Source organism: Protopterus annectens, chromosome 3.part0 (assembly GCF_019279795.1).
Source record: "Protopterus annectens isolate FY-2018-M chromosome 3.part0, PAN1.0, whole genome shotgun sequence".
Taxonomy (NCBI): domain Eukaryota; kingdom Metazoa; phylum Chordata; order Ceratodontiformes; family Protopteridae; genus Protopterus; species Protopterus annectens.
In genome coordinates this window covers 1,981,850,544-1,981,873,639 of record NC_056731.1, presented here as the reverse complement: position 1 = coordinate 1,981,873,639, position 23,096 = coordinate 1,981,850,544, and positions in this window count along the sequence as shown.

Sequence of the window (23,096 nt, the reverse complement as noted above, 5' to 3'; positions counted from 1 at the left end):
TCATGGCCTTGATAGACTGATTACTGCATGCTAGGTACTGTACCAGAGTAACATGTGATGGACACACTGACCCATTGACCCATTCATGACCTTGATAGACTGATTACTGCATGTCATGTAATGTACCAGAGTAACTTAATGACAATGTATGCTGGGCACACTGACCCATTCATGGCCTTGATAGACTGATTACTGCATGCTAGGTACTGTACCAGAGTAACAGGTGATGGACACACTGACCCATTGACCCATTCATGGCCTTGATAGACTGATTACTGCATGTCATGTAATGTGCCAGAGTAACTTAATGACAGCTTTTGATGGGTAGACTGACCCATTCATGGCCTTGATAGACTGATTCCTGCATGCCATGTAATGTACAGAGTAACTTAATGACAATGTCCCACTCCCGCCCCATCTTTCCTTTCACCACCTGCTCATTCATTTGTTCTGTGGTGCTCTGCCACATCACACTATCCTTTCTTCCTCTAATAACTCCCAAACCAGGTAACTTAACTTCACGTACAACATAACTCCACAGGAAAATTACTTTCTTGGTTGGCGAAAGCCAGGGAACCATGTTAGCTAGGCTTACATAGATCCTTGGGCCGACAGCCTAGTATCTACCTATGAACTTATGAACCTACATACTACCACCAACTCCTTCATCTCTCACCATGCTTGCACCTTCTATTTTCTTAGCAGTTCTCCTCTCCCTAAGCTACCATCTAACTTCCTACCACTCCACTATTACTAACCACAATCACCTAAACTCCCCCACGCTGACCTATTCAAACACTCACCACCATAATCGTATATATATTTCACCTGCCATCTTCAACCACACCTCCTTTGATCTCACTAAGCTCACCTACAAAAAAACTAATTAGAAAATACTGCCCAGTTTACTCATACACCATATGATCGCCAGTTACCTACACACACTGACCACTGCTACTAACCAACTTGCACTCAGTGGCAACATCCACCCTAACCCAGGCCTCTCCATTATTATACCTACTGCTACAAACCTACATGGACCTAATATCCCTTGCAAGCAAAAACCTTCTGACCTCTTAATACTCAGTATAAACATCAGCAGTATCATGAATAAAACTGAAGAGCTACATGCCTCTATATCCTTCTATAACCCTGACATTGTACTCCTAACCGAGACCTGGATCAAGCTCCACATCAAAGATACCACCATAGCCCCTCCTGGCTACAACATCCTTAGATGTGATCAAATAGCTAAAAGCGATGGGGGCATTGCCCTACTTTACAGGCACAAACTTACTCTCCAGCAAATATGTAAAGATATTCCCACTTTCGGATATGCAAAAACCCTGTTTGCAAATATAAAATTAAACCAGCAGAAACAACTCAACATTATAGGTGTCTACTTACCACCAGGTGACAATATTGCCACTCTAGAGTCCATTTTACACTGGCCTCTCTCAGAAGACACTTATCCTGGGGGACTTCAACACTGATTGGGCCTCTATCATGGCATTCCCCTCAAAGTGCCAACCTATTAAACTTTACACAGCTTAGCCAAACCCCCACCCGTATAGACAAACCCACCAAAAAGGAATCTATATTAGACTGAATCTTAACCAACAAGCCTTCATCTGCCAATATATCTGGTACATTACCTGACTCCCTCAGTGATCACCTACCCACATTCATACTAAGACAGCACACAAAACCCATAAAACCCCCCATCCTACTTTCTATCCATAGTTACAAAAATTTCCTACCAGACCAATTCATCAACACCTTAAAAAAAATAAATTGGTCACCTCTTAAAACTCTACCCTTAGAGGAAGCCATGGAGTACTTTATTGCTACCTTCTTAGGTATCCTTAATCTTATGGCCCCACAACATATAATTCATACTAAAACCAACCCAGCCACCTGGATCTCAAAGGACACAAGATCTCTACTCAAACAATGAGACATAGCTTGGGCAACCTGGCGTACCAACAAAACAAATACAAATTGACAATACTTCCTAGAGCAAAGAAACAAAACAAAAAAACAAATACATAATGACAAAAAAAAGTTATTATATCCAGCTACAAAAAACTCCACAAAAATTCTGGACAACAATAAACCACATTCTCCAACCAGGCAAAATCACCTCCCCAAATCCTAACACTGAGGGTGATAACAATGATATTGCCACCCAGTTTAATGACTATTTCGCCTCCTCCATCCATAAGTTATTCAACAATTTTCCCACTACTGCTACTACAAATACCCCAAAATACAAAATTGTCACCATAAGACCAACATCCAATTCTCTCTTAAACACCTTGACAAATTGAAACCCACCACTCTTGCTGCTGATAAACTCCCTGCTGATTACCTTAGGATTGCCACCTCTGCTATCACCTACCCTATTTCCATACTCATCAACAGATCCTTAGCTGAACACACTGTCCCCTCTCTCTGGAAAATTTCTTAAGTCATCCCCCTACAAAAGCAGATCCTCGACAGAACTTAGTAATTATTGCCCCATAGCTATACTATCTCCCTATCAAAAATCTTAGAAAAATCTGTACACACCCACTATTGAATCATCTTCTTCACTATAACCTGCTAGCAAATTCCCAACATGGATTTTGGCCAAACCATAATACCACCTCTGTCCTTATATCCTTTACTGACCACATCAGTCAACAAAGAAATCTCAGTAACTTAGTATCTGTTGTCTTCCTAGACCTGTCAATGGCATTTGACATGGTATTCCACCGCAAATTACTATCGACTCTCTGAGCTAAATCTGGATAACTCCTCTCTACTGTGGTTTAAAAGACTACCTGTCCCTCCATCCAAAAGCTGTTAAATGACATAACAGTCTCTCCCCTGTCCTTCCAGTGGGCAAGGTGTTCTGCAAGGATCCATTTTTGGTCCCTTACCGTTTTCCATCTTTACCAATAAACTCCCCTCGGCTACCCAACAAACTAATATAGTACAGTATGCTGATGACACCACCCTTATTTGCTCAGCCCCCTCTCTACAATTACTCCAAGATAGAACCTGTGAAGCCTTCACTACTATTGAAAAATGGCTAAATTCCTCCAAACTCATACTAAACCCATCTAAGACCCAAGTCTTGATCTTGCACCCATCCAAAACTTTCACCCCTACCTTCCCATTCTCAATAACATCCTCCAACCATATCTTTATCACACCAATAACCCAAGCCAAGCTATTAGGTGTAACTATTGACCAAAACCTAAAACTTGACAAACATATAGCACTAACAATTGCCAAAGTTCATAAAAAACTAGGTTCACTCTACCGCTGCAAGAGCTTCCTCACACAAGAATCCCAAATCATTATCTCTCATACCCATCTACTCTCCACCTTACTATACGCTTCCCCAGGTCTAACTATTTTCTATTTATTTTATTTCAGTTTGGTGACCAGAGGGGGTCCACTGGGCTCGAGAGCCCATTTTCAGTGGAGGCCCGGGAAGCAAAGCTCCAGCATTACATAGTAAAACATTAGATATTGGATAAAGTTACAATTCATGATACAGATACATAAGAAAAGCAAAATACAGTTGATATGGAGGGTGTAGAAAAAAATAGAGACATAAACAGGTAAATTGGTAAGGCTTCACATTACATAGTAGACATTGAATTTGTTGATTAAATTAACCATTCAAAATTAAGACATGAACTGGTACATTGGTAAAGCTACACTTTACATAGTAAACATTAAGTATTCAGATAAAGTCCCCTTCAGGGTGCAGATACATAAGATAAGCAAGTTATAGTAGCAATTGAGGGTGCAGACACTTTTGAGAACAGAGGCATGAACTGGTGCAGATACTTTGTAGAACAGAGACATGAACTGGTACATTAGTAATTTAGCAAATAAGTCATATGTTGCAAGGAAAAAATGCCAGTGTTTGCATAGAAAATGTGTCTTGCTTGGGTGCCAGGACAGGTACAAATGAAGTGAGAGGAGAACAGGGAAAGAAAACTAGATACAATATGTACAAAATGTACAAGAAATAATGCTGAAGAGAGAGTCATTTCTAGAGGTGTTAAGTAGTAGGCAAAGGGGGAGTAGGGAAAATATGATTTAAAGTGAGGGGAGAAGAAGGCTAGGTGGGTAAAGTGCAATTGCACTTCCAGTTAGAGAAAAAGTACGAATGGAGATGTTATTTGAAGTTGTTAGTGTTTTCAATAGTTCGTAGAGAAGGAGGGAGAGACTTCCATTTTTTGTCTAGGGAGAAGGACAGGAGGTGCCGTCCAGCAGGGCGGGTTGGTTTGTAGACTGTGAGAAGGTTTAGGTGGGAAGATCTAAGTGGCCTGCTAGGTGTGTAAGGTTGTAGGATGTTGGAAAGAGCAGGGCATATGGTAGGGTTAAAGAATAGCCTATGGACAGTAGTAAGTTGGAGATAGTCGAGATGGTTGGGAAGTTCTAGCCAGTTAAGTAAGTAGAGGGCAGAGCAATGGTGGGAGGAGTTTTTGGCTTTTATGGCAAACTTGAAGATTTTATTGTAACAACTTTCCATTTTGGAAGAGGTGGAGGCAGATAGGTTAGTTAGTATGGGTGCACAATACATTAGAGAGGGGAGAAGGTAGGTGGTGGCAAGTGTTTGTCTAGTAGAAGGAGTGAGATGGTGGATGTTTCTATATAGTAGGCCACGTTTTTGATGGGTTTTCTTGATGTGTAGTTGAATATGTGTGTCAAATTTTAGGTGTTCATCTATGGTGACCCCACGTAGTTTGGCATAAGGAACAATTTCTATAGTAAAATTGTTGTGGCTTCTGATTTGGAAAGAAGTGGGCAGGATTTTGAAGGAGTGAAGAGTAGTATTTTAGATTTGTTAGCATTTAGAGATAGAAGGTTTTGCAACGTCCAGTCCTCAGTGGCAGAGAAGGTGGTTTGTGTGTAATATTGAAGTTCTGGGAGGTTGGTGGCTTGTCAGATTAAAGTGGAGTCATCAGCATATTGTACTATTTTAGTATTTGGGATGTCTTAGTGGAAGTCATTGACAAAGATGTTAAACAGCATAGGGCCAAGAATAGATCCTTGGGGAAGTCCAGTAGGGGTGGGAAGGAGGTCAGAGATGCCTTTCTTCCATTTTCCAGCTTGAGATCTATCAGATAGATAACTTGAAAACCAGGACAGGGAATTGTGAGAAAGGTTAAGATTAGCCAGATGGCTGAGGAGATGGGTATGGGAGATAGTGTCGAAAGCTTTGGAGTGGTCTAGTAGAACTGTAGAAATGATATTTCTGGAGTCGCGGGCATGGTTCACTATATATGGTTGACTATATCTAAGAATGAGAGAAGAGCAGTAATAGTACTATGGCCAGGGCAGAAGCCATGTTGGGTTTGAGAGATTAGATGGTTTGTGGTTAGGAAGGGCATTATTTGGGTGTGAATGCATTTTTCCAGTATTTTTGATATTGGGGAGAGGATGGCTATGGGGCAAAGTTAGAGGTATTATTATTTTTACTGCCTTTGTAAAGAGGATGTATAAAGGCAGAACACCAGAGCTTGGGGACATAAGATTCTTGTATGGATCTGTTGATTAAGATGCTAATAGGGAAGGTGATGTCATCTGCTGCAATTTTTAAGAACTTAGAGAGAATGTTATCTGGGGCATTGGAGCATGGTTTCAGCTTGCTGAGTTTTTTTATTTAGGAATTTGGAATTGGATTAAGTTCAAAGATGGGGGGTTAGAGGCTGGGGTAGAATGACTAGCTTGTAAGGGTGGGGTGTTTGGAAAGGATTTAGTTAGTTCAGTAATAGAGTTGATAAAGAAGGAGTTGAAAAGAGAGGCGATTTCTGGATCAGTCTTAGTAGTATCAGGGCAAGGGTTGTTTTTAGTGCCTGGGTGAAGGAATGAGTTGATGGAGTTCCAGAATTGTTTGGGGTTTGTGGAGTGGTTGGTCTGGAGTTTCATATAGTGGGATTATTTATCCTTGATTATGTATCTTTTGGTGACATTGCAGAGTTGCTTATATTTTGGGAGGGTTTCAGGATGTTTATTGTGCTGAGAAAGTTTCCAGCATTTATCTCGCTGTTGCATAAGTTTTTTGGTTTCCTTGGTTAGCCATGGTGCGGGGTTGGGTTTGACTCTAATAGATCGTGGAGGTGCTTGGGTATTAAGTACATTTAGGAAGGAGGAATTGTAGTGATCAACAGCATTATCTAGCAGGAGTGTTTTTAGAGTGTTCCAGTTAGTTTGTTTGAGGGTGTTAGAGAAGGTTGTAGGGTTGAAGTTAGTAAGATTATGAGTATGCATATAATGGTGCTGGCGAGGGCAGGAATGGGTTGATCAAAGGATAAAGGCAGGCAGGTGGTCACTAATAGAATCAGGAAGGATGCCTGAGTATAAAATGTTGTTAGGGTGGGTAGTTAGAATCCAGTCCAGAGTGGATCCTGGAGGATTGGTTTTGTTGGGTCTGGTGATAGAGTTAGTAAATTGGGTGAAGTTGAAGAGACAGACAGATATGGCGAGATGTTGGTTGTTTATTTTATTCAAGTCTAGGTTGGCATCAACTAGAATGTAGGTCTCTAGGTGGATATTAGTTGAGGCCCATTGGAGGATATCTTCGAAATTAGTAGTGTTTTTACCTGGGTTAATATAGTCAGATATGATACAGATACTTTTATGAGTGTTCATTTGTAGTATGCCTATGACAAGTTCTGCATTGTTAAACTGAGGAGTGGGATTTTGGTAAGGAATAATGGGGAGGGTATTAGAGAATACTAAGGCTACTCCTCAACCTCTTCTATTCATGCAGTCATATCTAATGGTTTAGTAACCAGGGGGTAGAATTTCTGAGTCAGAGCTGTATGGTTTTAACCAAGTCTCGGAGATGGTTACTATGTCTGGTTGATTCTGGTTAAGCCAGGCATGGAAGTTAGTTACTGTGTTTCGTAAACTTTTGGCATTTAGAGTAACTAATTTAAGGATTTTGAGGCTGGCAGTTGTGGTAGTTTTGGGAATGATGGTGTTGATGGATCTAGGTCCAGGGTTAGGGTGTATATCACCTGCTAGAAGTAGGTGGATGAAGAAAGAAGGTAGTAAGTGATTAAGTTTCCCTTTTGAGTGTAGGAGATGATATGAAAGAGGTTTAGGGAAGTTGTGTTTTGGTAATGTGGCTAAGATCTTTGGTTTGAAGTAGTAAAGGTGATTGGGCTGGACTAATGAGGCTGAGATGGTGTGGAAGTGAGGTATTGTAAGGGTGAGATGGGGGCTGGGAGAGGTGCAGTGGGATGTGAGAGAAGGGGGAAGAGGAGTGGAGAAATAAGAGGTAGTATGAAAAAGTAGAATTAAAGTTAAAGTTAGCAAGGTGTTAGTGGATATGAGAAGGGTAGGTGGTGAAGAGGAGTTCATAGTGAGATGGTATAAGTTTAGAAGATGGAGTAAAGAAGGCAGTATAATGAAGGGGAGGTAGAAGGTATGGAGTGAAGAAAGGGAGAGAAGTAGAGTATAGTGATTTGTATAAGGGGCATGGCTATTAATTGAGGGGTGGGGGTGAGAAGAGGAGGGGCATAGAGAGAAGGACTGTGATTGGAGAGGTAGAGAAGGGGAGGTGACTACCGTCAAGAATAAATGTAAGAGTACTGGGGGTGAGGAATTTGGGGGCAGGGTAGGGGAGAGGCGTGAGCCCACAGGGTGAAAGGAATGGGTAGGGCCAAAGAGAGGAGAATCCTGCTTGAGAAAAACAATCTGTAAGAAAGGCTATGGACAATGGCTAGTCCTGCTGTACTGGGTAAGTGTCGATCTAGGGGAATCACTAAGGGCAGGGACAGAGAGTGACTGGTTGGGAGATAGGATAATTAGATTAGTAGCTCATGCGATGTAATTTAGGAAAGTAGCATAAGTAAAATACAAATCCTGTGGAGTGCTGACATCTACTGGTGGAAATGGGGCAATGCTTGGGTGCTAAAGAGTGAGATATACCTATGGGATGCAGGGAGCTTTGTAGGAGGGATGTGGGAGTGTATGGCTGCAGGAGGCTGCAAGCACACACACGAGAGGTCAGTTTAGAAGGGGATAAACAAATCTGACCTTCTGAAACTATCTACCTCCTACAATAAAACCTCAAAATTGCAACCAATGCTAAGTTTTGTTCTCATCACTGCCTCTCCGTAAGACAACTTGGATGGTTAGACCTCCCTAACCTACTAAAATACAATCAAATTCTCCTGACTCATCAACTGCTATACCAACCAAATAAAATACCTGTCTTCTCTTGTCTGCTCACCTTCCATAATACTGCGCATCAGCTAAGTTCTTCCAGTACCACCCTACTGACTGTTACCAATTGCTTACATAGCTCAGGCCAATCTCTTTATTCCTATGCAGTTGCTAAGGCCTGAAACTCTATCCCCTGACATTAGGAGTCTAAATAGTAAACATACTTTCAAATCCCTACTAAAAGATCTCCTATTCAAAACTTGGATATGTTCCTGTACAGAACCAGACTAATTTCACCTGTTACTGACTTTCAACATCCCTAGATCACATGTGTACTGTGTAGTTTCACTTAGTGCAGAGTACTGTAAACCAGGTGTTTAGGCCACCCTTATAGTTATGATTTCTACTTTATGACCCTATTTGTCTGTGGAAACTTCTTTTTGAATTTATGTTCAAGCAATTTTAGATTTGTTGTATAATATCTTGTTTAATTTGTTTATCAATATTCTAACCACTGTATGCTGCATCATTTGTAAAACACTGATTTTATTTCTTTTATATGTTCTATGCTCTTTGTACAAAATAGCTATGTTTATATCATTTTTTATTATTTTTATTATTTTTATAATTTTTTACTATGTATCTGGAGGTTTTTTCCCCGGGCCTCCACTGAAAATGGTTACCTTGTGTCCATTTGGACTAACCCGGTAAACAAATGGAAAATAAAATAAATAAAACATATGATGGGCACACTGACAAATTCATGGCCTTGATAGACTGATTACTACATGCCACGAGATGTACCAGAGTAGCTTAATGACAGTGTATGATGGGCACACTGACCCATTCGTGGTCATAATAGACTGATTACTAACTGCCATGTGATGTACCAGAGTAACTTAATGACAGTGCATGATGGGCACAATGACCCATCCATGGTCTTGATACATTGATTACTGCATGCCATGTACTGTATCAGAATAACTTAATGACAAGAGTATGGTGGACACACTGGCCCATTAAAGGCCTTGATAGACTGATTACTGTATGCCATGTAATGTACCAGAATAACTTAATGACAGCTTTTGATGGACACACTGACCCATTCATGGCCTTGATGTACTGATTACTGCATCTATTTATTAGGAAAGTCCAACTTGGAGCGAAGCCAATTTTCAGCAGAGGCCCAGGGAGAACTGTTCCAGATGCATGTTTTTATAATGGGGGAGGAAACTGGAGCACCCAGAGAAAACCCACACAGACACAGGGAGGACATGCAGACTCCACACAGAAGGCACCCCAGCCAAGAATCGAACTAGAAAACCTCTCACTGTGAGGTGATAACGCTACCACTGCACCACTGCACCATCAGTCATGCCATTTAATGTATCAGAGTAATTTAATGACAATGTATGATGGGCAGGTTCCTATTATGCAATCAAAAACACAATCCTTCGAATGCATCTTGATCGAACTTGAAAGAATGAAACAGCAAAATAGCAAAATGGCATATAAGCAATTTCTTTCCCTGGGAAAGAAATTGCTTGGCTGTCTCCATTACTTTGATGTTTTCGTCACTGTAGTGCGATCTCAGAGGTGGTATATTTATGTAGGGGGTGTGGGGGGTGAAGCCCCCCACTTTATGTAATGTTTTGAAGTTTTTATTTTTATTTCCCTGGGAAAAAAATCGCTCTTCTGAATGTTTGGGATTGTAAGCTTTCGCTTACATGGGGTCAATAAATGAGTGTTTGCTTTTTTAAGCATTCGCTGGTTTAATATAGACCCTGATGGGCACACTGATCCATTTACTGCCATATTATACTGATTACTGCATGTCATATAGTGTACCAGAGTAACTTTATGACAGCGGATGATGGGCGCACTGACCTATTCATGGCCTTGATAGACTGATCATTGCATGCCATGTAATGTACACTGACCGATTCATGGTCTTGATAGACTGATTACTGCATGGCATGTAATGTACTAGAGTAACTTATTGACAACTTATGATGAGCACACTGAACCATTCATGGTCTTCTATTTCTGTCATCAACATATGACTACTATGACAGAGTTTTGCATAATCGTGAAATTAGGCTTGTTATTGTTAGACCATTGTGCCTTTTGTTATACAGCATGTAAATAAACTTATGGTCCGTAACTGTTGACCAAACTTTGTCACAACAAATGGATATGGATTGGTTAAATGTTACACATGTCTTGTTTCTTAAGTTTGGATGTTGCTCCTTGCATATCATATAGTCTGTTTACAGTTCTTTCGGTTCACATTTTTCATTATAATGATACATAGTTGTTTCTGTTGTCTGCCTTTATGGCAGATTGTGATGTATGACACTGTTAATATATACTGTGAAGCGGTAAACAGATGTGGCAATATAGAATGACTGGTCATATGTATTATATCCAAATACATATCCATATTGCAAAAGTGACTTCCTTTACATGACTTTCATTATACTTCAGTAACATTTATTATACATAGTTTAATCTGTAGTTTGCTACATAAGTATGCATATGACTACGGTCATGTTTTGTAATAAACCTGTCATAACAAACATATTGTACAGGGTCATGCCATGTATATAATGCCTGCCTGCATACATATGTAATGCAAATGTATTTTGACTGGCATATGCATTTCTGTGCATGCCTAATTCCTAATCAAGTTTTATTTCAGACATGTTTTGTGTATGGCAGTGATGTATATTACACACCGTGTTGCAATTCATTATAGATTTGATGTATGCTTGACATCTCATAAGGTGTTATACATGGGTAAAGTCAGATAGTAGTGTATCATCATATATATGAGTTACAACATGTGCACTGTGTAACTTTTGTATGCATTTTCGTTAATTCATAAATTTTAAGTTAATATCTATTATATATGGAAATTGTTTTGTTCCTCTGTTCAGATCTGACAGAGCATGGAGCCTGTGCCAAATCACCAATTTGCCAGTGATGAAGTGTCACACCATTTTCAGCTGAGCTGAACTCCTAGGACCAAGATGATGACCATGACAGGGACGATGATGATGACAGATCGGGGCCTGCATGTGTCATTGTTCCTGCGGCTCAGTGAAGAAGACATCCACCACCATGCCAGATAGATAATTTTAGGGACTAGATCTGGGATGTAATGACAGATGTCTTCCAGACTCACATGAGAGACATGATGGGTAACTTCTTTCAGGACATGGCATGGACCATGTGTGATTCCTTCCAAGAGATTTCCAGACAAATCTTTCATGATGTGCAATCCCATCAGGGTGGTCCTTCATGAGTGTAAGTATTGCCTGCATGATCCATGTTTGTTATGCTGCCACCACGGTGTTTTCCATAGCGAAATCTGTACAGCCTAGGCATACTTGTGCATACATCCCATATTACTGTATTACCGTCATGCTTTTCTGTCACACACTATAATGTGCATCGCACATATCATGTCACATGTAGCTTTATCTAATTGCTGCAGTATGACACACATTAGCAAATAGCACAAGCATTACCATTATTATTTACATGATCGTCACATGCAGTCATTACTGCATATATCACTCCATATGAGCAGGGGCACTCCTCCTTCAGTGTGCGTGTGTATGTGTGTGTGTGTGTGTGTGTGTGTGTGTGTGTGTGTGTGTGTGTGTGTGTGTGTGTGTGTGCGCACTCCTATGCATGCAGTACTGCTTAATATTGTTATGTCAAATACACTCTGACCTTGCATGTGCTAGATATAACTGTTGCTGTTAGCATAATGTGAGAAGGACGCAATTGTTCTACTTGTATTGTTCCTGTATATACATATGAGGGAATTACAGCAACTCACATGGTACATTATTCCCATTCATATCACATAACACAGTGAAGTCAGTCAAGTATTTTTATGTGCATGTGTTATCCATGTGTATGTAATTCACACATTTGTGTACTTATAGCTGCTGTCTTATTTCTATTAAACAACATGACATGTCCTTGATTTTGCAACTTATGTAACAATTTATGGGCATGCTGTCCCACTGCCACAATGATCTTGCGTGGCAATTGTTGTGACTTGTTGTACAATGCAGTTCTGTGACAGGTACATATGAATGAGTATTCTTCACATACTGCATTGACATTCACTGGTCCCTTAGTGAATATACAGAGATGACAATTTGCTTAGCATCATTCATGAGTCCTTTTTTGTCTGTATCTTGTTTATGGCACAAGTCAGCCTTTTTCGAACTATCTTATATTAGCACATGTATACATGGGTTAGCATACATTACCATGTGTATGCCTTTGTAGTACATATGCATCAATTTAAATGGCTGTACATGTGTATGGCCATAATATGATCAAGTACAACCACCCTTGTTAAATGCACATATTCCATTTTGTTGTGCTGAACTTGTGTACACAGCACTGTGCTTTGACCAGTCCTACACATGTACTGTGATATTTATATCAGTAACGGTGATTGCAACACCTGTTACATTATATTTACATTACAGTATATATGGATATGTGATATTCAAAACTATTTTTGTGTATACATGTCATTTGCTGCTCATTATTGTATTGTTTGTGTCATTTGTGCACATACATGTTTATAGCAATCATTAATGCACTATGCACATGTATCAAATGTTGTCCATTTGTTTCAATGTGCCTTGTGATGACCTGCAGTCTGTCTTGTGTTGTGGACAAAAGCATGCATACTTCAGTTTCCTTAGCTATGTTTGCCCTGTTTTATTCTGGTCCATCTTTTTCTTGCTGGCATTTCCTCACTGACGTGGGTCTATGCTGTCCATCTCCATTCCCCCTTTATAGCCTTGGCCTGCTTGTTTCATACATACATGGTATATTTATACCTGGATGTTACCTTCTCATAATGTATCCTCATTTTAATGTGGTGTAGTGGTACAATATGACCTTGTGCCACCATGCTGGATATCATACACATGCAAGGCATGTGCTTACAAGGTTATGGCAATTGAGTAGATTCCGTCAGTGTTTCTATGCTTCTTGCCTATACACAGGCTTCCATTCCTTAGCATTCCTTAATCATATATGTATCACCATGTACTTCGTTTTCCATGTCATCGGTGTGGGTATGTGTGATGGGCCTTCTTCTGTTTGGCTCATGTAATAACATTGCATGTCATATATCTAAGTTGTATACCTGAACATCCACATGTGTTGTCTCTGGCATGGCATGTGTCTTTAAAATAATAGAACCCATTATCTTGTGTTTGTGGTGTGTATGCTTTTTATTTATTACATAGGCACATTCATCTTTGGCTGCAGTGTGCTTAGTTGTTTGTCTTTCTCATGCAGAATTGGAGGTTCTAGTCTGTCCCTTACTTGCCCTGTCCTGCATTTGCTCATCTTTATTGTTGCTTGGTTTGCATGGGAAGTGCTGATAGCCTATTGCATGACTGGATTACATATCTATTGTGTACTGCAAAGACAGCAATCCCCATTTAGTGCTCTATGATACACCTACCATCAGGCATACTAACTCTGGTATGAGTGTCACACAGTTTGAAACATAGCGATGGCTAGTGCTTTTGTACATCTGTATTGTTGCATTACACCATGTCTGGTATGTATCCTTAACATATGTGTTATTTCCTTCACCTGTGTAGCATGGTCTGTATGTGTGCTGTCTGTGTAACTTCCTGATCCTTTATGTGTATTTATGACCTTGGTCTGTCATGTCTTGTAAAATTTGTTATATGTTTGCACTTGTTCTTTTGCCAAACTCCTCATTCCATCTCTTTTCCATTCCTTCTATTCTTCATAAAAAAATAAAAATAAAAACTGCCCAAGCCTTTCTGATTCTCCTTCTGACCTTCGTATGCCATCTTACCTCTTGTGTGCCCCCCTTCTTCAACTTCAATGCACATTTACTTTTCTAGCATGTTATATCTTTGGGCATGTGCATTACTTGTATTCCTCGGCATGTGCATTACTTGTATTCCTCGGCATGTGCATTACTTGTATTCCTCGGCATGTGCATTACGTGTATTCCTCGGCATGTGCATTATGTGTATTCCTCACACATGTCCTGCACCCATTGTCCTCTACTGTTAGCCATGTCAAAGTGGCTGCCATTACCCTTCACCTTATTTAACTATCATTTTATTGAAAATGTTGCAGATTATTTAGGATTCCAAAAATTGTGATGGGTGTATTTGTACATGTTCATTTACAGATTATAATAATATCCTTAAGACTTTGCAGGTATTAGTAATTTTATTTCAGACATAACAGCTGATGCACATTTGTCTTTGTTTGTTACTTTCCACATGTTAGTATAATTTGCATCCATCCATCCATCCTCAACCCCTTTTCCCATTTTGCACATGGGGTCAGAGTGTCAGACTCTGCCTTATACCAAGGTATTTTCTGTAAGCTTAAGCATATTTGCATATTAATTGGTTATCCACAATTTTTGCGTGGAACTTGGTGTATTGCTCCAAGCTAAATGAACGTTATGGAATCTGTCCCTTATATTAGCAAATCATAACAGTTATTGGGGTAAGAATATAAAGGCAGTGAATTAATGCCTTCATGGATAAGCTTCAGATGATGGTTTCATTTCCTAGAAATGGTAAATATAAACTATGCACATCACCCCTATTGCTGATTATGTTAGGTACCAAAAAAGAAAAAAAATGAAACAGAGAATGGAGTAGAATATATAATAATAGGCATGCATAGATCACAGCATCTTTTCAAACAGAAAACATTTTTTACCAGATGTGAAACAGAAGGAAATGGAATACAAGGCAACCCCAAAAGATACACCTTGGCAAAATCACAAAAATATAACATGGCAACTTGCATAGAAAGAAAAAGCACACACACACACACACACACACACACACACACACACACACACACACACACACACACACATGTATATGTATCTATATCCATCTATATATATATATATATATATATATATATATATATATATATGTCTATGTGTGTATGTATATCTATCTATCTATATATATATATATATATATATATATATATATATATATATATATATATATATATATATATATGGGTCTACTTTGTTTCGTTGAATCTAATTTCACTGAATTTCATTTCACCACGACCACTTCGCTGAAAACTCAAATTACTGAAAACTCATTTCACTGATTCTCATTTCACTGAACTGCGTTTAATATATATGGCACTGTGTAGAATACTTTCAACATCTGCATTATAGATAGTAATGTCTGAAAGAAACGTTAGACACTTTAAAAAGGTTTTTACTGTTAGTTAAATAAAAGTGGTCAGTAAAGGAATGTTGAGTATTTGCATTTACTATTTTAGTTCAGATAAATAAATACTAATCCAATGTGTTTTGTATTTTCCATTGTTTTCCCATGGTTAAAGGTCAATGAAGTTGTTAACATTTCCTGTATAGGGAGATGCTGTAAGTACATACCCAATCAGGCAATTAGCATTGACATGTGGGCGTGCTTTGGATATTTACCCCTTTCCTAAATGTAGTGTGATCTCGAAGTTGGTATATTTAATTTGCAGGGGATGTGGGGGTGTACCCCCCTGCAAAAACATAACAATTAAATACATTATGATTTTGGAGTGTTGGGCAGTGGGTGTGATATAGGTGGGTTTGATTTTGTGAATCAAATAAAGCATAATTTATTTAAGTCATGTTATACTTCGTGGTGAGTTGGTTTTGATTTATAAGATGTTTGAATGGTAGGTAGTGTCATTTTTTTAAGGGATATGTTGTTATTTCTTGGGTTTGGTCTCAGTTTATTTGTACATTTTTGGTCTTGTGTGGTTCGCTGTTTTGAAGTTTCAATATTTTGATTTTTCGTCTTGATAATTTGAAATTCAGTAATATTGTATTTCAGTATTTGAAAATAGATCCATACATTTATATACATTTATATATATATATATATATATATATATATATATATATATATACATATATATACATATATATATATATATATATATATATATATATATATATATATATATATATACACACACACAAACACACACACACACACACACATATATATGGGTCTACTTAATAACATTGAAATTTCATAAAGCTGAATTTCATAAAATTGAGACCAGAACATTAAAAATTCAAAACACTGAAAACCTGAAACATTGAAAACTCAGAACATTAAAAGTGTGCTTCATAATATTGAAAATTACATTGCACAAGTAAATAACATCATCTCTACCTACAACACCACCTAACTAACAAACATACTTGCCCTTCTGCAGAAACATTAGTTAGGTGTTATTATAAGTGGAGAGGATGTTATTTACATATGTATTGTAGTTTTCAGTGTTATGAAGCACACTTTCAATGTTCTGAGTTTTCAATGTTTTGGGTCTTCAATGTTTTGGGATTTAGATGTTCTGGTTTTAATGTTATGAAATTTAACGTTATGAAATTTCACTGTTATGAAGTAAACCCATATATATATATATATATATATATATATATATATATATATATATATATACATATGTGCATACTATATGTATATACACATACACATGTAAATCTCTCTCTCTCTCTGTAGATATATACATATATATATATATATATATATATATATATATATATATATATATATACATATATATATATATATATATATATATATATATATATATATATATATATATATATATATATATATATATATATATATATATATATATATATATATATATATATATATATATGGTCTAATCTCCGATTTGGAAATGCAGTTTATGGAAGTCAAATCCCCCTTAGTGGGGAAGATGTTTGGGATCCCAAAGACACACAAGGATCCAACAGACCCCTTCTGTGGCACATCGTGGCATTAAGGAAGATGAAGACAGAATTAATCTCGGTTCTTCTTGACTTCCATTTAAACCCACTCATCCAGAATTCCAAGTTCTACCTAAAGGGCTCCTATGAATTCCTGAATGAGATCCACAAATGCCCACACATTGTAGGACACTGTACATTGCTCACCCTCAACACAGTGGCCCTCTATTCTAGCATCCCACACCAGGAAGGCTTGGAAGGAGTTGGAAACTACCGCGTTAAGCACACCCATACCCCCCACACTGGGTTCTAACCCTAATGACACTTTTGAAACTAGTACTGGAGAACAATTTATTCTCCTTGAACAGCACAATATACCAGCAGGTTCAGGGAGCAGCAATAGGTGTCAAAATGACACCCACAAATGCAACATTAGTGCTTAGCTCATGGGAGGCAAATGTTCTCATAAATCTAGCAGGTTTCAAATTCATCAGTCTATACAAATGTTATATAGACAACATCTTTTTCCTTTATAAGGGGGTCCCAAGAAAAACTGGACAGTTTTCTTAACAAGGTCAGCCAAAGCATTGACTTCTTAGACTTTAACCTCTCAGGCAAAGGGAATGAAGTCCACTTTCCAGACGTTACCCTTTCCCGAGACCCCCACATGAACAAGTCCTTCTCCAACATCCACAGGAAGAGCACCTTCCACAACTGCCTAGTTTTTACTATCCAACACCCTTTCTTTATGAAGAGAAATATAGTAAAGGGGCAGTTCTTGTGACTAAGCCACATAGTCAGTGAAGACAGCATCTTCATTAAAGAATTCCAGTTCCTAAAACAACTGTTTGCAGACAAGCATTACTCAGAAAGCCTAGTCAGCAACATGCTAAGGGAAATTGCTGAGAACAGATACAGCAATTACCCCCGCAATTCTAAGAAACGGCTTTAGCAATATATCTGTGGATTCCTCTAGTGAAAGCACGAAATTTCCCCTCTCCATTTCCTTAGATGCAGAAGCCATTAGAGGCATAGGAACCAGAAACTGGGAAATCATCAGCTGCAGTCATGAGGTAGGGAGAGTAATAGGCCCCTCCCCATCCTTCAGCTATAAAAAAACTCAGTCCCTTAAGTCCATCTTTGACAATGTACCCCAGAAATTGTTGACCACCCCTCCCCAAACAACAGGGATGTTCTGCTGGGGCAAATCATTTGCTGCCAATACATTGTCAAAGGTGATTCCTCACCTTGCAAGCTCCCATGCAGGAATTCTACTTCCAAGAAGCATACGACTGCAATTCAACCATTATAGTATATCTGGCAGTTTGCGACCAATGCAGAGCTTTTTATATGGGCAAAACCACAAGGAAACTTAGTGATCGCATCAAAGGACATTGCCAGGCTTTAAGAAAATGGAATATGAAAAATGCCCTAGCCAAACACAGGCTAGCCACTCCACAATGCAAAAGGTTTCTATTTCTAGTTTTAGACAAAGTCTCCATTCTCTACGGGGATGGCAGCCCCCAGTTAGAAGTAAAGGAACTTAGGTGGCAGGTAAAACTGCAAGCAGACACGCCCCCTGGCCTGAATGGAAATCTTAATGTAAAAAGTATCCTAAAATGGATCAGGTAGGGTGGGATTTAGCCCACCCGCTCCCAGCCTTTGTGGATTTAGTTCAACTTAAACAAGGTTCAGTTGAAAAATTATTGCATTTCTGAAGACGTTTGACAATGGAACATTCATGTAACGAACAAAAGCGCTCAAATACCTTTGTATCTCCATAGTTTTGCGACTTGATTAAAGTGCTTTAACCTTTACATGGGTCATTTTCTCATTTTCCTCTGCATCCAATAAGTTTTTAACATTATATATCTACACACACACACACACACAAGACCTTAATGATAGTAGCAGTAGTTTTTTCACTCTTCTACTTCTATTATTATTTCTTCTTTTTTATTGATATTAGAATAATATTTTTTTCACTGGCATTAGAATGAGTTTATGATTAATGTTGACATCATTTAATTATTCTTTGTTAGCAATTCATAGTTTCATTATATTTAACAACATATTTTATGTTAAAAGTTTTAATAACACATACTTTGTATGTATATACAATTTTAGTCAGGTTTATAAAGTAATTTTATGCATAATGGATATCGAATGTTTCAAACATGTATTCATTTAATTTATTTGAATGGAACCCATTTCGATTGGATATTTAGAGTCACGTGGACATCTTTGTATTGCATTTAAGCAGTTCATTGTGTTTTATTTGTTATTCTGATGAAGTTCAAGGAGAATTAAATCTGAACGAAACGCGTCAATTTTGACTCCTGTGTGTGTTTATCCTGACATTTTCTGCTTTGGTTTTCACAAGTTTTAGTGTCGTGTATTGTTTTAAGTTAATACATATATATATATATATACATATACATATACATATATACATACATATATATATATATATATATATATACATATATATAGGTATATGTGTGTATGTGTGTGTGTGCTTGTGTATATACATGTGTGTGTGTGTGTGTGTGTGTGTGTGTGTGTGTGTGTGTGTGTGTGTGTGTGTGTGTGTGTGTGTGTGTGTGTGTGTGTGTGTGTGTGTGTGTGTGTGTGTGTGTGTGTGTATGGTGTGTATGTATATATAAGTATGACACTTTATCTAACACGAAATTCAAAACATCTTGAAATAAAAAAAAAGTAACAATAACATCCACACCCCTAGTTAATTATGTATACCAACTCTAAAACAGCACTAGTGTGGGGAAAGGGCAAATTCCATTCGTTCTGTGATCTCACACACACACATAAAAAAAATGTGTATTGTCTCTATGGCCAGCTTGATAGATAGGGACATCTTAAGATGATGTAGTAATTGTTTTGCATTCTCAGACAACCTTTTAAACCTGAACGAAACTAACACTATGCAAGATATGTACATAAATAACTTCCTTGGAGGAAGCCTACACCTAATGATTCCCAAGAGCAAAGCCCATAGAACGAGAAAATACTGTTCCTGTCACTTTGCTCTGTCAAGGAAGGACTGCATCTGTCCCCCCTTAGCTTTCGGATATTGGCTAAAATTTTATCCATCCCCTTTGAGCCTTATTTAGGCAATGTCAGAATGACATAACTACTGATATGACAAAAAAGAAACTCAGTGCAAACTTAAGATGTTACTATGAATTCTAGGAACCTAAACAAGAAACTGCACACCCTACAAACCCTCCTTACTCTGGAGAATCTAGACATCTGTGCTGTTATAAGACTCGGTTTAAAGCCTCAGAAAGTACTCTAGCAGAGGAAAACTACAGTGCCTCCTACACATTTAGACAAAAAGCAGCACAGATGGGCTAAAGTTGTAAGTTTCTCATTCTATTTTAGCAGGAAATACATGTCTAGGTTGGTTAAACAGGATGATGCCCTGAAGTTCATCAACATTCAAGTCTCCATAGACAAGGTCCCCTACCATGTCCTCGCCAGCTGCAAGTCAGTTTCTATGACCCATGAAGTTTAACACTTTTACCTAGACCTACTAGATGTACTCACCATCCAACCAAATATCCTATTCATGGGAGAATTTAACGACCCCTCTATAGAATGAGAATGGACTTTATCTACACAGACACCCTGGACCAGATAGTGCACTCACTCTCCAACCACATTATTGGACCCAGTACTCAGCAGCACTCATACCAGTATGGAGAGAATGGCTTATCCCAGATGACTGGAGAATAAGCATGCTAATGCCAGTGTACAAAACAAAGGGGACATTTACAGCTGTGGGAGGTACAAAGATACCAAATGCCTTTCACATTTCTTGAATGTTCTGGAGAGGGAACTAATAAATGATATACAGACTAGTAGAAGGTAAGATGGGAGATGAGCAGTTTGGATTCTGATCAGGATGCAGCACATCTGACGCAATGTTTGCAGTGAGACAGATACTTGAGAAGCTAGAAATAACGAGAGAGTCTGAATGGGCATTCCTAGACTTGGAGAAAGCATATGACAGCATCCCAAAAAAGTTGATTTGGATAGTCTTGTAGTGGTTCAAAGGTCTCAGAAACACTGGTAGAATGACTGCAAGCTTTGTACAAGCACCCGATGACTCAAATACAGACAGAGTTTGTTCTCACATAGGGGTTCTTAGTGGGAAAGGGTGTGCATCAGGATTCAGCTCTGAGCCCACTGCTGTTCTTACTGGTGATGGACTACATTAGCAAGCAGGTCAGATGAGACAGGTCAACAATGTTGCTGTATGCAGATGATGTGGCAATACAGACAGACTGAACAAAATCTTTATCAAAGTATAGAGGAATGGATTGAAAAATTAAAGGCACATATGATGAAATGGGGTACAGATAAAACAGTGGCAATGGCAAAATAAGGGAAATCAGAAGAAGCTGATAATTGAGATAGAATGGAAACAACGGAACAGCTTAGCAGCTTCAAGTATCTGGGAGGGGTGGTTGATGAGAAGGGAAGTCAGAATAAGGAGTTCAAAGATAGAATTGGAGGAACTGCAGACAAATTACATAGAGTGTCAGGTGTAGTGTATGACAGAAAGATGCCAAAGAAGTTGGAAAACAAGGCATACAAACCAGTGGTATGAACTGTACTTTTGTATAGTATAGAAACCTTGGCAATAAAGGCATGGCAGTTGAGGAAGCTAGAGGTGATGGATATGTAATGATTGGCATGGGATATAGGATGCACACTGTAGGACAGAAAAAGAAATGGAGACATAAGAGCAGATGCCAAAGTAACTCCGATTGCAGAAAAAGTCAAAGAGAAAATATTATGGTAGTTTGGGTACATAGGTTCATAGGTAGGTGCTAGGCTATTGGCCCTAGGGCCTACATAAGCCTATCCAAATGGTACCCTGACTTTTGCCACCCAAGAAAATTATTTTCCTGTGCCCCTGTCAAGCAGAGCCATAGAAGTGATCCCCGGGGTGAATTTCTTATCTCCCATCAAATCATCAAGATTTTTCTTGAAGAGTGCTAATGAGGAGCTTTGTTTGATATAGATAGATAGTTTGTTCCAGAGTATGTGTAGAAAAGCAGAAACAATCTGATGGAGATTTGGGACAGACAGGAAGAAGGCAAGAGGAAACAAGGGCATCCAACAAACAGGTGGATGGATTTTGTGAGAGAAGACGTGTGACAGTCAAGCATGAGTGATGAAGAAGGTAGGAGAGTGGCATTGAATACGGAGAGATGGCAGCAGTTGACATGACACCCTGACCCCATGTATAAAATGGGGAAAAGGGGTTTGATGATGATATTGATGATGATGATGATGATAATGACTTACTAAGATGGGCAAACATTTCACCCCTCCCATCACATCCTCATTAGTGAGGTTGGACCACAAAGCTGTCTACCTCAGAAATAAAAATCAGCCTGGAAACCCCCCAACTAAACACAGTAACAGTTAGGAACTATATTGAAGCAACCTATATCCTATTAAATGACAGTTTTTCAAAATTCACAGCTCCCCTAAACCCCAGCAACACAGCAACATATGGAGAATTATTTACAGAAATCCTGTACAAACATGTAAATGGCTGCACTGAGACTGTCATACTGGAGATATGTAAGCACAGTTCTAATCCAAAAATCAAACTTCACTGGTGGAATCCTTACCATAACAGGCTATATAACAAAAGTTACAAGCTATATAACAAAAGTAAAAAAGTCATAGCCAAAAAGAAAAAGAGCAACTCTCACAGAGACAAGTGCACTCTGATTCAAATATACAAGAAACTAAGAGGTCTAATAAGGCCCAGCAAGGTCATTTGCAAAGTCTGGATAGCCTCCTAGGCTAAAGAAAATCACAAAGCCTTATTCATCTTTGTCAGGATCATTAAAAGTAATAGCCTGTGACATGAACTATCAAGACCACTTGAGGCACTCTTCAACTACAGCTTCAAAACAATTTGCATGGGAGGTGAATGGAAGGCCACAACAGTCATCCCTCTTCATAACAGTGGACCATCAACTGACCCCAGCAACTGCAGATCCATCCATCTGACAAGTCTAATATG